Raw genomic sequence first — 19,238 nt, forward strand, 5'->3', positions numbered from 1 at the left:
TATCATGTAGATCTCACTTTCATCTATACTCCTTTATAATCATATATACTCATATAAACGTAAATATATCTATATACTCAGCTAGTTTATAATCAATTGCTCAACTTGACCACATGAGCTAGGCCAGATGGTTCCTCGGTACTTTCCAGACACCCAAAAACCGGAACTTAGGCCAGATGTCTTGAACTAATGTCTAAGAATCCTGCTAAATAGCAGGATAAATGTGAAAGCTACATTTTAGTTGCTTAATCAGCATTCATATATGCATTAATCACAATATTCCATATATATTTAGATAACCAATAACAGAGGAGCTAGTCAATATGGTAATTAACTAACCACCCCTAACCACCTCCTTTCTATATGCAATTATAAATCCATGTATGTACAATAAATCATCAGTATTGGTGGAATGTTATTGTCACAATGGTGTGCAGTCTCATTCCTTGAGCGCTCAAAATACTCAGTCTGATTGGGAACGGCCGCAGCACACACAGGGATAGATTTATCCAAACCAAATTTCCATAACACTTCTGTCGCCACCAGCACACCATTTGCTTCTCTGACCAGGAATACATCAGGCGATGGTGATAGAAGTACACAATCACAGAGATGACTGAAATAAACTACTCAGTTGATTAACGAAAAAAACTTAACCCAAAAGGCACCAGTTATTTTGATGCCCTGTATTTACCCAACAAAGTGGAGAAAAGAAAAAAGAAAAAAAAATATTAATACATACATTACTCTAGCTACATGCAGGAATGTGCAGATCATAATCTAAAAGTTTGTGAAAAGTCCCCTTTAAGTATGGGACTCAACAGATTTGGGACAGATGTGGGACTGATGGATGTTGTGATGAATTAATCTCTGAAGTTAGTAGAGTTTTGTTACTTGGTCAAGAAATGCTTCATGCAGGGTGTTGATTGGTAGCTGATAGAAACTCTGAAATACTGCCAATATACAGCACAAGTTTTTCCATGTTTATGTTAAAGGGGTTGTCCACTATCACCTAATTTTCAAAGTGGCAGTGAAACATCTGTAAGAACTGCTAAAGAGAGGTGAATGTAAAAAGGGTTAAGACCTGCACTGAGGTTACGTGTGTTGTACTGCTGAAAAGGAGACAAAGAGACTGTAGCAAAGTGGTAGAGGTGCTGCTAAGAAAAGTGTTGTCAGATTGTCACACATTTATTTCAAGTGTTATCCAAGTAAAGCAACTTAAAACCAAATGTCTCAGTTGACAGCTAAGAACCTTTGTCCAAATCAAACCATTTCCTCTTCTAAGACTGTTTAAACCATAAAGTGAGCTGCCCTATGTAAGACTGAGCACCACCAAGCACAGTGCCTCCTTGTAAGTAAAGTAAGATCTGTTTATGCCTGAATCCTTCTGTCATCTGAGTGGTAAACACTTTACCATCAAGAACCACAACATGCTATAATATATTTAAAGGGAGATATATTTCTTTGTCTTTTTTGTAGATTTTAAAAAAACAAACAAACCCGGGTTCACTCCTTGGTAACTATGCCTTAATTCTATTTATGCAATTTTCAACACTTACATACAGTATATGCGGGTACTCTAAGCTGAATTTTGTCTACTGTTTATTTTTCGTCCTCTTGGTGCAGATATGGATACCACTGTATACTTGATATATCTGTATTTACCGATGTATCTTTACTTCATCACCAGATTTTGATCTACTCTTACTCTTTTTTACTCTTTGGCTTCCCTGATCTGCACTGTTTCGGCTAATCATTTTACATATATGTTTTGTATACTTACATAATTGATGTGTACACTTGTATTATATAGATGTACCCCGTGTTGTGTTTGTTTGTTCTTTTGGGGCGTTTCCTGTTGGTGTCCCACCATTTCTCCTGCATTTGTGGTATTTGCCCTGATTTTAATGATTATTTATGACTTAATAAAGATACATATTTTTAAATAATTTGACCTCATGTGAAGGGTTTTTCTTTTTTTTTTTTTTTTTTTTTTTGTAGATTGGTTTCACACCATCATATCACAAAACCTAGATAGTAAGATGAAAGGTGGTCAGGCTGTATTTGAGTGCACACGGCATAACCTATAACGTACAGTAGAAGATTCAACAATTCACACTGTGAACAATTTACCCTTTGTTGAAAATGTCCTATATGATAATATGAAACATTCAGACCACTGATTAAGAGCTAAAATGTAGCTATAAAATTATATATGTTTGCAATTGGCCCCACATGGGAAAAAACCTTAAAATCAATATGTAGTCATACCAAGCTGGCAGTTCATCTAGACAGTTTTATACTAATATTCTGATAATAGGAAGACAAGACAATTAACCAGCAATATGGCTCAATGATGGAATAGAATCCCAAGAATACATGTTTTAGGAAATTTCAACTTTTATATGTATACTGTATGTAGTTTCAGGCTAATGACCAAGGCCTTTGTTATATACAAACAATATACATTGCTCAAAATAATTAAGGGAACACATGCACATCACGGTATAACCCAAAGTCAATTTAACTTCGAGGATGTTAATTAGAAAAGCACAAAACTTTGGAAATTTGAATTCACCGGCTTTGACAAATTTTCCCCAAAATGTGGCAATTAAATTTGCACAGATCTGAATACCTTGTTATTGATCAGAAAATACATCTGGGATGATCTAAAACTCTACAAGATGAAGATAGAAATAGAGAGTGTGAAAGGACCCTGCTGATCCCAAGAGCTTATACTCTAGAGAAGAGAGAGAGAGAGTAATAGGACCCCACTGATCATAAGAGCTTACACTCTACAGGAGAAAGAGATCGAGAGAAGGAGAGATGACCCCACTGACCATAAGAGCTAACACTCTACAGGAGGAAGAAGAGAAGGAGAGAGGACCCCACTGACCATAAGAGGTTACACTTTACAGGAGGAAGAGCGAGAGAAGGAGAGAGGAGCCAACTAACCATAAGAGCTTACGCCGTACAAAAGGGAGAGAGAAAGAGAGAGAGGGAGAGAAGAGCCAACTGGCCATAAGAGCCTACACCATACAGGAGAGAGAGCGAGAGAAGGAGTGGAGTAGTGTTGAGCATTACGATACTGCAAGTATCGGGTATCGGCCGATATTTGCTGTATCGGAATTCTGATACCGAGTTCCGATATTTTTGTGATATCGGAAATCGGAATCGGAAGTTCCCAGTGTATGGTTCCCAGGGTCTGGAGGAGAGGAGACTCTCCTTCAGGCCCTGGGATCCATATTCATGTAAAAAATAAAGAATTAAAATAAAAAATATGGATATACTCACCCGCCCCTGGACCTTACAAATGTAAGCGGCAGCCTCCGTTCCTAAGAATGCAGTGAGTTTAGGACCTGCGATGACGTCGCGGCTTGTAATTGGTCACGTGAGCGGTCACATGAGTGGTCACACGACCAATCACAAGCCACGACGTCATCGCAGGTCCTAACCTCCTCATTCTTAGGAACGGAGGCTGCCGGTTACATCGGTAAGGTCCAGGGGCCGCCGGACGGGTGAGTATATCCATATTTTTTATTTTAATTCTTTATTTTTTACATGAATATGGATCCCAGGGCCTGAAGGAGAGTTTCCTCTCCTTCAGACCCTGGGAACCATCCAGGATACCTTCCGATACTTGTGTCCCATTGACTTGCATTGGTATCGGGTATCGGTATCGGCGATATCCGATATTTTTTGGATATCGGCCGATACCATCCGATACCGATACCTTTGAGTATTGGAAGGTATCGCTCAACACTAGAGAGGAGCCAACTAACCGTAAGAGCTTATGACTCCACAGGAGGAAGAGTGAGAAGACCATAAGAGCTTACACTCTACAAGAGGAAGAGTGAGAGGAGAGAGGAGCCAACTAACCATAAGAGCTTACACCCTACAAAAGGGAGAGAGAAAGAGAGAGAGGGAGAGAGGAGCCAACTGGTAATAAGAGCTTACACCATACAGGAAAAAGAGTGAGAGAAGGAGAGTGGAGCCAACTAACCGTAAGAGCTTACGACTCCACAGGACTGAGAGAGAGAGTGATAGAGAAGCCAACCGATCATAAGACTTTGCACATTACAGAAAAGAGAGAGAGACCAATGTGAAAGATGTGAAAGGCTCTGAAGATGCAATGGCTCAAATTTTTTTGCCTGCAACATCATCCAGCATGACCAGCATGGTGGTGGGTCAGTGACGATCAGTGAAGGCATATTGGTGTATAGACTAATTGGTGGATAGATGCAAAAATCTTCACGTGAAAACCAATGCTACCTTGACAGCTGTTGCGTACAAGTATGAAATCCTCATCTATAATTTCTACCAGGAAGAGTCACACCTGTCCTTGGATTGTGCCTTGTACTGCAGTTCAGCAACATAGAAACGAATGGGGACGATCTTCAGCAATGCGTACAACCTGTATACAAATGCTGGAAATGACCGTGTTTTTCTAATCCTGGACAATTCCTATAAATGCAGACACCTGGTTTTCATTCAAACTGAATTTTAAATTACTACCCAGGAAAATGATCTTATGCATTGTCTATTATTTAATTCTCTGCCTTTTTTCTCCCATATTTGTCCACATAGATTTCCCTTAAGCTCGGGAACCCGTAAGCTAATAAACTATTGATTTTTTTTCCAGATTCAGAGTTTGCTGTAAATTGTAAGCATTTTTTTTTAGATCTAATAATACACAAATTCCTTACTTTAACAGTTTAGATTAGAAGAAATTCATTCACAGCATGAAATCTAAAGCAGATAAAACAGTATAAGAATAAGAGACGATGTGGCTGAAATGCCGAGGTTGTAAACTTTGTTTCACGATTGTAAAGTGTTGAATCCAGCTGACCACAGTTTATAACTAATGAGGCAAAGTCTTCATATTTAATAATTCTTTTTGATCACAATAAATCAAAGGCACCAGTGAAATATTACGAGCAGTTGATACCTTTTAGGATACTACGGATGTGCCTTCAAGTTATTCTTTTTTCTTTTGCAAAAGTCTCTTTGGATCTTAGAAAGCAACATCTGCCAGCAATTAGAATTTTGCTAACTTCCCATAAATTCTAAGACAAAAATGTATTTCACATTTCTTCCCATATATTTTATTTAGTGACAGAGATTGACATATATCACATCCATCGGTAGAATAATTTACCTGTATATGTACCGTATTCTCTGGTGTATAAGACGACTGGGCGTATAAGACGACCCCCAACTTTTCCATATAAAATATGGAGTTTGGGATATACTCGCCAAATAAGACGGGGGTCATCTTATACGCCCAGTCATCTTATACGGCTTGTGCAGTGCGTATGGTTCCCAGGGTCTGGAGGAGAGGAGACTCTCCTTCAGGCCCTGGGATCCATATTCATGTAAAAAAAAAGAATAAATATAAAAAATATGGATATACTCACCCTCCGACGGCCCCCGGCTCTCAGCGGTGCAAGCAGCAGCCTCCGTTCCTAAGGATGCATTGAGCGAAGGACCTTTGATGACGTAGCGGTCGCGTGACTGGTCCCGTGACCGCGACATCATCGCAGGTCCTATGCTCAACGCATTCTTAGGAACGGAGGCCGCCGCTTGCACCGCTGAGAGCTGGGGGCCGTCGGAGGGTGAGTATATCCATATTTTTTATTTTTATTATTTTTTTTTACATGAATATGGATCCCAGGGCCTGAAGGAGAGTCTCCTCTCCTCCAGACCCTGGGAACCATACAGTATCTCTCCCTGCACATGGCGTATAAGACGACGCCCGACTTTTGAGACAATTTTCAGGGGTTAAAAAGTCGTCTTATACGAAGGAAAATACGGTACATGTCTTTGAAAGGTGGAGCAATTTTGAGTACCTCAAGAAAACCAATGCAAACATGGTATAAGATTGTAGGATAGAAGTCGTTCTCTTCCAAGCGTTTTAGCCGGTGATGCATTTTTTGTATAGTTTTGATGTTTCTTGTGCTTGCAGCCTTGTACAGGTCTATGATCTTGTCCCTGACATCCTTATAAAGCTCTTTGGTCTTGCCCATGTTGTAGAGGTTAGAGTCTGACTGAGTCTGTGGACAAGAGTTTTTTGTAAAGGTGACTGTGAGACAGCTGATTTTAATGCAGGTAACGAGTTGATTAGGAGCATCTAACTGTTCTGCAGAAGCCAGAACTGGTTGGTAGGGGATCAAATACTTATTTCTCACTGCAAAATGCAAATTTATATAATTTATACAATGTGATTTTCTGGATTTTATTTTTGATATTCTATCTCTCAATGTTAAAATTAACCTACCCTTAAAATTATAGATTGTTCATGTCTTTCTCAGTGGGCAAACTTACAAAATCAGCAAGGGGTCAAATACTTATTTGTGTATAAATATATACAGTGGGGCAAAAAATTATTTAGTCAGTCAGCAATAGTGCAAGTTCCACCACTTAAAAAGATGAGAGGCGTCTGTAATTTACATCATAGGTAGACCTCAACTATGGGAGACAAACTGAGAAAAAAAAATCCAGAAAATCACATTGTCTGTTTTTTTAACATTTTATTTGCATATTATGGTGGAAAATAAGTATTTGGTCAGAAACAAAATTTCATCTCAATACTTTGTAATATATCCTTTGTTGGCAATGACAGAGGTCAAACGTTTTCTGTAAGTCTTCACAAGGTTGCCACACACTGTTGTTGGTATGTTGGCCCATTCCTCCATGCAGATCTCCTCTAGAGCAGTGATGTTTTTGGCTTTTCGCTTGGCAACACGGACTTTCAACTCCCTCCAAAGGTTTTCTATAGGGTTGAGATCTGGAGACTGGCTAGGCCACTCCAAGACCTTGAAATGCTTCTTACGAAGACACTCTTTCGTTGCCCTGGCGGAGTGCTTTGGTTCATTGTCATGTTGAAAGACCCAGCCACGTTTCATCTTCAATGCCCTTGCTGATGGAAGGAGGTTTGCACTCAAAATCTCACGATACATGGCCCCATTCATTCTTTCATGTACCCGGATCAGTCGTCCTGGCCCCTTTGCAGAGAAACAGCCCCAAAGCATGATGTTTCCACCACCATGCTTTACAGTAGGTATGGTGTTTGATGGATGCAACTCAGTATTCTTTTTCCTCCAAACATGACAAGTTGTGTTTCTACCAAACAGTTCCAGTTTGGTTTCATCAGACCATAGGACATTCTCCCAAAACTCCTCTGGATCATCCAAATGCTCTCTAGCAAACTTCAGATGGGCCCGGACATGTACTGGCTTAAGCAGTGGGACACGTCTGGCACTGCAGGATCTGAGTCCATGGTGGCGTAGTGTGTTACTTATGGTAGGCCTTGTTACATTGGTCCCAGCTCTCTGCAGTTCATTCACTAGGTCCCCCCGCGTGGTTCTGGGATTTTTGCTCACCGTTCTTGTGATCATTCTGACCCCACGGGGTGGGATTTTGCGTGGAGCCCCAGATCGAGGGAGATTATCAGTGGTCTTGAATGTCTTCCATTTTCTAATTATTGCTCCCACTGTTGATTTCTTCACTCCAAGCTGGTTGGCTATTGCTGATTCAGTCTTCCCAGCCTGGTGCAGGGCTACAATTTTGTTTCTGGTGTCCTTTGACAGCTCTTTGGTCTTCACCATAGTGGAGTTGGGAGTCAGACTGTTTGAGGGTGTGCACAGGTGTCTTTTTATACTGATAACAAGTTTAAACAGGTGCCATTGCTACAGGTAATGAGTGGAGGAAAGAGGAGACTCTTAAAGAAGAAGTTACAGGTCTGTGAGAGCCAGAAATCTTGATTGTTTGTTTCTGACCAAATACTTATTTTCCACCATAATATGCAAATAAAATGTTAAAAAAAACAGACAATGTGATTTTCTGGATTTTTTTCTCAGTTTGTCTCCCATAGTTGAGGTCTACCTATGATGTAAATTACAGACGCCTCTCATCTTTTTAAGTGGTGGAACTTGCACTATTGCTGACTGACTAAATACTTTTTTGCCCCACTGTATATATTTATCTAGATGCGCATTGAGCACCTTGAACCCACATGTGCTTCACAGAAGTTTATAACGTTAAACCATAAAAATAAAAAAAATTAAAAATCACAGTTTTCCCACAAAAATCTTTTTTAGCTACAAATTTTGCATTTTCACAAGAGCAATAGGAGAAAATGGACCCCAAAGTTCATTGTGCAAAATCTGCTGAGTTCACTGATATGCCATAGGTGATTGAAAACTACTTTTGAGGCACAGTGCAAAGCTCAGAAGGGAAGTAGCGCCATATTACAGTGCAGATTTTGCTGCACTTGTTTGTGGGTGCCATGTCACATTGACAGAGCCCCTGAGTTGGCAGAACAGCAGAACCCTCCCATAAGTGACCCCATTTTGCAAACTAAACCTCTCAATGAATTCATCTAGGGGTGCATTGATTATATTGACACCCCAGGTATGTCACAAACTTTTAGACCATTGGGCAGTGAAGAGAAAATAATTTACATTTTTACCACCAAGATTGTGTGTTAGCCCCAAGTTTTACATTTTCACATTGGGATATGGGTAAAAATGGCACCAAAATATGTCACACAATTTCTGCTGAATGTAGAAATACCCCATATGTGGCTGTACTGTGCTGCTTCACCATACGGAGAGACTCGGAAAGGACGGAGTGCTATTTGCCTCCTGGAAATTTTCCTAGAATAGTTTGAGGATTATATATAAAGAGCCCTAAAGGTACCGTCACATTAAGCGACGCTGCAGCGATAGCGACAGCGATGCCGATCGCTGCAGCGTCGCTGTTTGTTCGCTGGAGAGCTGTCACACAGACCGCTCTCCAGCGACCAACGATGCCGAGGTCCCCGGGTAACCAGGGTAAGCATCGGGTTGCTAAGCGCAGGGCCGCGCTTAGTAACCCGATGTTTACCCTGGTTACCAGCGTAAAAGTTAAAAAAACAAACAGTACATGCTCACCTGCGCGTCCCCCAGCCTCTGCTTCCTGACACTGACTGAGCTCCGGCCCTAACAGCACAGCGGTGACGTCACCGCTGTGCTTTCACTTTCAGTTTAGGGCCGGCGCTCAGTCAGTGTCAGGAAGCAGAGGCTGGGGGACGCGCTGGTGAGTATGTGCTGTTTGTTTTTTTAACTTTTACGCTGGTAACCAGGGTAAACATCGGGTTACTAAGCGCGGCCCTGCGCTTAGTAACCCGATGTTTACCCTGGTTACCAGTGTAAAATATCGCTGGTATCCTTGCTTTTGCTGTCAAACACGGCGATACACGGCGACCTAGCGACCAAATAAAGTGCAGACCTTCTAGCAGCGACCAGCAATTTCACAGCGGGATCCAGATCGCTGCTGCGTGTCAAATACAGCGATATCGCTATCCAGGTCGCTGCAACGTCACGGATCGCTGGCGATATCGCCTAGTGTGACGGTACCTTAAGTGCTAGAAAAGCAGAATCCCCCTCAAGTGACCACATTTTGGAAATTACACCCCTTTGGGAATTTATCTACAGACGTAGTGACAATTTTAACTCCATGGGTGAATTCCAGAAACAAGCAGCAGTAGTTGTTGCTGAGTGAAAATTGCAAACTGCCGTTGCAGTGACTAGTACATTATGCCCAGCTCATTCTTCTGGAGACATGCACCTGTAAATTAGGCAGGCTCTCATCACTACAGAAATGCCAAACATGTAGGTGCTAAATGTGGTTTATGCACACTGGGGCTCAGAAGGGAGGGGGGCATTTGGATTTAGGAGCGCTGAATTTCTTCTGGGGGCGCGAGGAGTCATTTTGCTTTTCCAGAGCCTTTGTGCTACCAGTAACGTGGAAACCCCCTGTATTTCCAATAAAAGATGACAGACCTGAGTGGGGACTTGCTTTTTTTGTGGGTTGAGTGGAAGCTTTTATTAGGAACATTTTACATAACATTTGGGATCACATTTATCCGGCACTCTACTCTGAACATTTACTTTGGGGTTTCCATCTAAATCTCTGAGTGACATGATTCAGATGAAACCCCTGATGGATCCATTCATTATAATGAGGCAGCAGAGTTACTCTGGACTCAGTCTGACCTCTCTTTCGCTGTGTCCTTCTTTTCAGGAGTGCACAAAACTGTGGCCGATGACACTTTTATGCAATCCCAAAAAGAAGGACACCGCCGGATCACAGGCCAGACGACGTCCACAGTGCCTCCATCTGCCTCATTATAGGAAATCTTCAGCCTGAGGTTCTCTCTGAATCACGTATTTCAGAGATTTACATGGACACACCAATGTAAGCGTTCAGTGCAGAGCGCAGGATAAATGTGCGCCGAGCCTTACCGCGACCTTTGAGAGGCAGAATGAAAAAATCAACATCAGATGAAGAATTGGTTTTATTTGCTTTGTATGCTGTTCCTCGTGCGGTATAAGTGATTAGGTGTCGGGTTAGTATGATTACAGCAATCTCATTTATATAGTTTTTTATGTTTTGGCGCTTTTACACAATAAAACTATTTTATAGAAAAAATAATTATTCTTTACATTGCTGATGGAGCTGTATAGTGGCTTTTTTTTGTGGGACAAGATGATGTTTTCAGCCATACCATTTTTATTTAAGTCCGTCTTTTCTATTGCATTTTATTGCACTTTTTGTTCGGCGGAATGATGATAAAGCATTGTTTTTTGCCTCATTTTTTATTTATTTTTCATGTTGTTCACTGAAGGAGTTAACTGATGGGACAGTTTTAAAGAGCGGGTCTTTATGGGCTTGTCAATACCCAATATGTACTTTAATTGTTTTTTAGTATTTACATAAATAAATGTATTTATTGGAACAATATTTATTACTTTTTTCTTTATTTGTGGATTTAAAAAATATATATTTTTACACTTTATAATATATAATTTTTTTTAACTTTATTACATTATCCAGTATGGGACATTACTATATAACATCAGATCGCTTATCTGACACTGCACTGCAGAGCATAAGATCAGGATCTGACAGGCTGGGAAGGTGACATGCGGTGCCTGCTCTCAGCAGGTGCTCACAAGCCATCTCCCTGCAGGACCCTGCAGGACCCCTCAGCCATCTTGGTACCGGGGCCTTCATGGAGACCATCAGAACAACGAATGCCGCGGTCACAACTAACAGCAGCATCAAAGGGGTTAAATGCCCACGATCGGTGCTAGCACCGATCGTGGGCATTGATGAGGGGTGTCAGCTGTCAAATACATCTGACACCCAAACACGATTGCTGCGGCACTCAGCGGCACCGTACTAGTACTGCTCTGGGCATGAACGCACCTCCCGCAGAGCAGTACTAGTACGGCGCAAGTCACAAAAAGGGTTAAATAGAGGAGTGTCTTTCTTTAACATAAAGGATTTTATTCTGGCTGTGTCTTTTTTTACAATCTGACTATGCGGTTAGTAATGGAGAGATGTCTTATAGATGCCTCTCCAGTACAAGACTGCGGGCTTGATGTCAGGGGCCATAAAATAGCTGACATCAACCACATAACCATTACCCCACTTGCCACCGTACTAGGACAAGTGGAAAGAGATGGGCAAAATGCCAGAATGGGCGCCATTTCTGGGGGAGGCTGTGCGCTACTATTTTTAGGCTGGGGGGCAATATCCATGGCCCCTTCCCTGACTGAGTATACCAGCCCCAGCTGTCTAATTTACCTTGGCTGGTTGCCAAAAATAGGGGGACCTCCATGACTTTTAAAAATGATTTATTGAAATAATGTAAAAAAAACAGCATGGGGACCCCTCTTGATAACCAGTCATGATAAAGCTGACAGTTGAGGGTTGCAGCCCGTAGCTGTCAGTTTTGCCTGCCGTGGTTATCAAAAATAGAAGAGATCACACGTCATTTTTTCTTTTATTCATTTATAGCACAGACGCCAGCTGATGAATGCTCCCATTGGACTGTTGGAGACCATGTAGCAGCAACTTGTACGAATATTTCTTAAACTATGCACAACTTTTAATATATGTATTGAATCCTGAATTAGGAGACAGACTGTGTAACAAGCTTAGCATTATTCATATTTATAGTATATTTCCAAAAATAACTGATGTACTGTAATCGTATCATGAATATTCTGGGACTTAACCAGCCATATCCATAAAAATAAAAGAAAGTTTCAAACTGACAGTACATGATAGAAAATAATGAAGCAATTAATAAAATAAATCATGCATCCAAGGGAAAAAAAAGTAATGCGGCACTCACCAGGTATGCTATTCCAAAGTCTTGTATTTCCAATTCATTGGAACAGAGACCAGCAGAGCAGGGAGTGTGCAGGGAAACAGAGAATGCTGGCCTTTTCACACAGCTGTGCTTCAATGGGTTCAACTTAACACATGTTGAACCCATTGAAGTGTTCCCCTGCACACTCCCTGCCTTCCGCATTGCTAGTTTCTGTTCCAATGAATTGGAAATAAAGGACTTTTTGAATCGCATACCTGGTTTTCTTTTTCATTTCTTTTGTTTCTTTTTTTCTTTTTCTTGGATGTACGAATTGGAATTCTTATGTGAGCACCACGTATAAATATGATATATGGCATATTGCTCTGCAAATGAGGGCTCTTAAGGATATTAATACTGCCATATGCTGGGAGTGGTGCCTGCTCAGCTTCTGTGGATGTTCTCAATCTTAATATATACTTACCGTAGGCAACAACAGTGCCACAAACAGAACACTGCAGTCTCAACAGCAATACCATGCTCACAAGATGACCCATTGGAACCAGCACACCACACCATCGAGTCTACAACTTCAAAGTGTATGAGGTTAACTAAGAAACCATTTTCCCAACACAAGCTACTTCAGGAACAATGTCCATTGGCCACAGCAAGTAGACTGTCACACGATGCAGAAGCACACCGTCTACAGCGACAAGCTGAAACACAAAGCCAGAAAGAAGTGTGACTACAACAGCTATGACAAATCAACATCCGTCGGCAAATATTTCACATATAAAAAGAAAGACGTTAACTTCAACTACAAGCAAAAAATGTAACCCATGATGAAAACACAATTCATGAACCATTTATGTCAAAGTTGTCAATCTTTGATTTTTGGAGCTGAGACGCCTTCTGATGCAAAGTTTGCTCAGTGCTGACAGAAGAGGAAAGTCCATCTACCCATTCTCCAGTATCCAGAGGAATTCAAAAAGTTGATGACAGGAGAAAGTAAATTCAGCAAAAATGTCATAAACAATATTCACAGTATCAACAGTTCTTTTGCTTTTGCCTCCATGGGAGCAAGTATTTCACCACCACCTGGTTATGGCCCATACTGTTTTCGCATACATGGACAGATCTATCATCAAACAGGCACACTACATCCAACAGACGAAGACCATCCAAAATTTGCTCAACTTTATATACTGGATACCGCTAATACAAATGAGAGATTCTCAATGCTGTAAAGCCTGCCCCCATCGTGACATTACCGCCCTCCCGATGCGATAGCATCGGGCCTCCATCTAGTTGATAAATTAATGTAGAGCAGGTTTTGGATCCCATATTTTCTGATGGAGTGCCCATTCCTATGGTTTTAGATGACTGACAAATGACTGCTATATTCGTATCTGATCCATTAAAGAGGAGTTTTGTAAGGAACTTTGCTGCAACTAGAGACTATTCAACAAAAAATACCTGAGCCATCATTAGATACTAATGTCTGGGATTTTTCTACATGAACTGCCAGAAAATAATAATTGTGCTACATACAGCATGATCATTAGATCTACTCTAATTCTACTGTGTTTATCTGCTTCAATTGAATGTCCCTAACCAAATAAGATCATAGGCTTGTAAAAATAAGTGGAGGTATTCCGAAATGGAGGGAAAACACAGATGCTGCATACAATTTCACAATTCATCCTGTTAAATAACCTACTGCAATTGAAATAAGCCAGGTAAAATAAAATGTGTTCTGCAGGTCCAGGCACAAAGGTATTTTATCAAATGTGCAACTTTTCACCTGTACACAAATGAATAGGTTTATCCTTTTCTAATTTTTTTTTTCATGAATGAGAGGAGGAGGATTTGAATTTATTTTTAACATATCAGAAATACACTCACCGGCCACTTTATTAGGTACACCATGCTAGTAACGGGTTGGACCCCCTTTTGCCTTCAGAACTGCCTCAATTCTTCGTGGCATAGATTCAACAAGGTGCTGGAAGCATTCCTCAGAGATTTTGGTCCATATTGACATGATGGCATCACACAGTTGCCGCAGATTTGTCGGCTGCACATCCCAAAGATGCTCCATACAAGGCAGGATGGATCCATGCTTTCATGTTGTTTACGCCAAATTCTGACCCTACCATCCGAATGTCGCAGCAGAAATCGAGACTCATCAGACCAAGCAACGTTTTTCCAATCTTCTACTGTCCAATTTCGATGAGCTTGTACAAATTGTAGCCTCAGTTTCCTGTTCTTAGCTGAAAGGAGTGGTACCCGGTGTTGTCTTCTGCTGCTGTAGCCCATCTGCCTCAAAGTTCGACGCACTGTGCGTTCAGAGATGCTCTTAGGCCTACCTTGGTTGTAACGGGTGGCGATTTGAGTCACTGTTGCCTTTCTATCAGCTCGAACCAGTCTGCCCATTCTCCTCTGACCTCTGGCATCAACAAGGCATTTCCGCCCACAGAACTGCCGCTCACTGGATTTTTTTTCTTTTTCGGACCATTCTCTGTAAACCCTAGAGATGGTTGTGCGTGAAAATCCCAGTAGATCAGCAGTTTCTGAAATACTCAGACCAGCCCTTCTGGCACCAACAACCATGCCACGTTCAAAGGCACTCAAATCACCTTTCTTCCCCATACTGATGCTCGGTTTGAACTGCAGGAGATTGTCTTGACCATGTCTACATGCCTAAATGCACTGAGTTGCCGCCATGTGATTGGCTGATTAGAAATTAAGTGTTAACAAGAAGTTGGACAGGTGTACCTAATAAAGTGGCCGGTGAGTGTATATACTGTACATTTATCTGATATGCAATTAATAAGTTTGAATCCTCCTCCTCTCATTCATGAAATAAAAAATCTTGAAATCTCTCTATTAGTGTTGAGCATTCTGATACTGCAAATATCGGGTATCGACCGATATTCGCTGTATCGGATTTCGGATACTGAGTTCCGATAATTTTAAGATATCGGATACCGGAATCGGAAGTTCCTATAGTGCAATGATGCACTATAACGGAGTGTGGGCGGTGCGTGGGTGGAGACTGCGTGTCTGTGTGTGCGGGCGGGGTCTGTGCGTGGCCATGGGGGTCTGTATGGGCCTGCCGGGGGTCTGTGCGGCCTGCTGGGGGTCTGTACGGGCCTGCCGGGGTTTTGTGCGGCCTGCCGGGGGTCTGTGTGGCCTGCCGGGGGTCTGCACGGGCCTCTTGGGGGTCTGTGCGGCCTGCCGGGGTCTGTGCAGCCTGCCGGGGGTATGTGTGGGCCTGCCAGGGGTCTGTACGGGCCTACCGGGGGTCTGTACGGGCCTACCGGGGGTCTGTGCGACCTGCCGGGGGAGTCTGTACGGGCCTCTCGGGGGGTCTGTGCGGCATGCCGGGGGTCTGTGCGGCCTGCCGGGGGTCTGTACGGGCCTCTCAGGGGCCTGTGCGGCCTGCCGGGTGTCTTTGTGTTTGTGTGCAGGCATCGTCTGATGGGACCACAAGTCCCATCTGGCTATGCCTGCTACAATGGCAGTGATTAACACATTAGCCAATGACAGGACAGTAGTAGTCCCATCATCCGGCTAATGTGTTGAATGTAAAAAAAAATGCTACATACTACATACAACATACATACTACATGCATACAACATACATACAACATACTGCATACATACAACATACTACATACATACAACATACATACTACATGCATACAACATACATACATACAACATACTACATACTTACATACATACATACAACAAACATACAACCAACATACTACATACATACAACATACTACATGCACACAACATACAACATACTACATACATACATACTACATAAATACTGCAAACATACAACATACTACACACATACAACATACATACAACATACTACATACATTCTGCATACATACAACATACTACATACATACATACTACATACATACAACATACTACATACTTACATACATACATACAACATACATACTACATATATACAACATACATGCAACATACTACATACATACAACATACATACAACATACTACATACATGCTACATACATACATACAATAAACATACTACATACATACATACAACACACATACTACATACATACAACATACTACATACATTCAACATTCATGCAACATACATACATACATACTACATACATTCTACATACATACCACATACATGCTACATACTACATACATACTACATACATATTACATACATACTACAAACAATACATTCATACATACTACATACAATACATACAGACATACAGTACATATAACATAGATTACATACTCACCATCACTTGTCATTTTGATCCCCAAAACCAGTGTCATCTCTAAAAAAGATTAAAATAACAAACAACCAATATACTCCCTGATCCACAGAAATCCACGAGTGTCCCACGACGATCTCCCATGGAGAACGGCAGCATCAGCTGATGCGACCGCTCTCAAGGGGCCCCAGGAACACAATGACGGTAGGAATCTATCCTTCCGCATTGTTTTCCTCCACCGCTGTAAAAAAATAGTCCCTAGTCTCACTTTTGGCATTGCTGTGTGAGAAAGTTTCCCAAGCAGCAATTGCCATAAAGTGAAACTTTGAACTCTAGTAACCTCTCAGTGATGCACTGCAGGAGCCATTGTCTCCTGTCAGTGTGTCACTGAAGGTCCTATAGAGCAGTGACATCACCCAATGTCACTGTTCTATAGGGGAGATCATCGTGGGACACTCATTATTAATTGGACTACGGCGGACAGGTAGTATATGGTTTATTATTTTACGTTTTTTGCAGGTGCTGAAGTATGGTAAGTATAGTTAAATGAAGAATATTAAAATACTTTTTTCCTAATGTGTGTGTATTTTATTAACCCTTTACTAGTATTGGATTAATAATGGATAGGCGTCTTATTGACGCCTCTCCATTATTAACCCGGGTGAATGTCACCTTACAATAGCATGGTGGCATTAACTGTTGTGAATTTGCTTTTTGCTCCCTCTAGTGGTTACTAGTTTTTTGATTCTGGTTTTTCTGTCATTCCTTTTATCCGCACCTGGGTCGTTAGTTAGGGGTGTTGCTATATAAGCTCCCTGGACCTTCAGTTCAATGCCTGGCAACGTAGTTATCAGAGCTAGTCTGCTGTGCTCTTGTCTACTGATCCTGGTTCCAGTTATATCAGCTAAGTCTGCCTTTTGCTTTTTGCTATTTGTTTTGGTTTTGTATTTTTGTCCAGCTTGTTCCAAATCTATATCCTGACCTTTGCTGGAAGCTCTAGGGGGCTGGTGTTCTCCCCCCGGACCGTTAGACGGTTCGGGGGTTCTTGAATTTCCAGTGTGGATTTTGATAGGGTTTTTGTTGACCATATAAGTTACCTTTCTTTATTCTGCTATCAGTAAGCGGGCCTCTCTGTGCTAAACCTGGTTCATTTCTGTGTTTGTCATTTCCTCTTACCTCACCGTCATTATTTGTGGGGGGCTTCTATCCAGCTTTGGGGTCCCCTTCTCTGGAGGCAAGAAAGGTCTTTGTTTTCCTCTACTAGGGGTAGCTAGATTCTCCGGCTGGCGCGTGTCATCTAGAATCAACGTAGGAATGATCCCCGGCTACTTCTAGTGTTGGCGTTAGGAGTAGATATATGGTCAACCCAGTTACCACTGCCCTATGAGCTGGATTTTTGTATTCTGCAGACTTCCACGTTCCTCTGAGACCCTCGCCATTGGGGTCATAACAGTTTGCCAGGCCAGTATTAAATGTTTAATGCATTGCAGAAGAGGGATTATAAGAAAGAAGATTCTGAGTTTTTTTTTCTCCTTCCCCTTTACCTCAGAGTGGCTATGCTTGCTGCAGACATGAATGTCCAGACCTTGATTACAAGTGTGGACCAGCTGGCTACTCGTGTGCAGGGCATACAAGACTATGTTATCAGAAATCCTAGGTCAGAACCTAAAATACCGATTCCTGAACTGTTTTCCGGAGACAGGTTTAAGTTTAGGAATTTCGTGAATAATTGTAAATTGTTTTTGTCCCTGAGACCCTGTTCATCAGGAGATTCTGCTCAGCAAGTAAAAATTGTTATTTCGTTCTTACGGGGCGACCCTCAGGATTGGGCTTTTTCGCTGGCGCCAGGAGATCCGGCATTGGCTGATCTTGATGCGTTTTTTCTGGCGCTCGGTTTACTTTATGAGGAACCCAATCTTGAGATTCAGGCAGAAAAGGCCTTGCTGTCTATGTCTCAGGGGCAGGACGAGGCTGAGGTGTATTGCCAAAAATTTCGGAAATGGTCCGTGCTGACACATTGGAACGAGTGTGCACTGGCCGCTAATTTTAGAAATGGCCTTTCTGAAGCCATTAAGAATGTTATGGTGGGTTTTCCCATTCCCACAGGTCTGAATGATACTATGGCACTGGCTATTCAAATTGACCGGCGGTTGCGGGAGCGCAAAACCGCAAATTCCCTCATGGTGTTGTCTGAACAGACACCTGATTTAATGCAATGTGATAGAATCCTGACTAGAAATGAGCGGAAAATTCATAGACGCCGGAATGGCTTGTGCTACTACTGTGGTGATTCTACACATGTTATCTCAGCATGCTCTAAACGTATAGCTAAGGTTGTTAGTCCTGTCACCGTTGGTAATTTGCAACCTAAATTTATTCTGTCTGTAACTTTGATTTGCTCACTGTCATCTTATCCTGTCATGGCGTTTGTAGATTCAGGTGCTGCCCTGAGTCTCATGGATCTCTCATTTGCTAAGCGCTGTGGATTTACTCTTGAACCATTAGAAAATCCTATTCCTCTTAGGGGTATTGATGCTACACCATTGGCAGCAAATAAACCGCAGTATTGGACTCAGGTTACCATGTGCATGACTCCTGAACACCGCGAGGTGATACGTTTCCTGGTTTTACATAAAATGCATGATTTGGTCGTTTTAGGGCTGCCATGGTTACAGACCCATAATCCAGTCCTGGACTGGAAGGCTATGTCAGTCTCAAGTTGGGGCTGTCGTGGTATTCATGAGGATTCCCTGCCTGTGTCTATCGCTTCTTCTACGCCTTCGGACGTTCCGGAGTATTTGTCTG

This window comes from Ranitomeya variabilis, chromosome 2 (genome assembly GCF_051348905.1).
Source record: "Ranitomeya variabilis isolate aRanVar5 chromosome 2, aRanVar5.hap1, whole genome shotgun sequence".
Taxonomy (NCBI): domain Eukaryota; kingdom Metazoa; phylum Chordata; class Amphibia; order Anura; family Dendrobatidae; genus Ranitomeya; species Ranitomeya variabilis.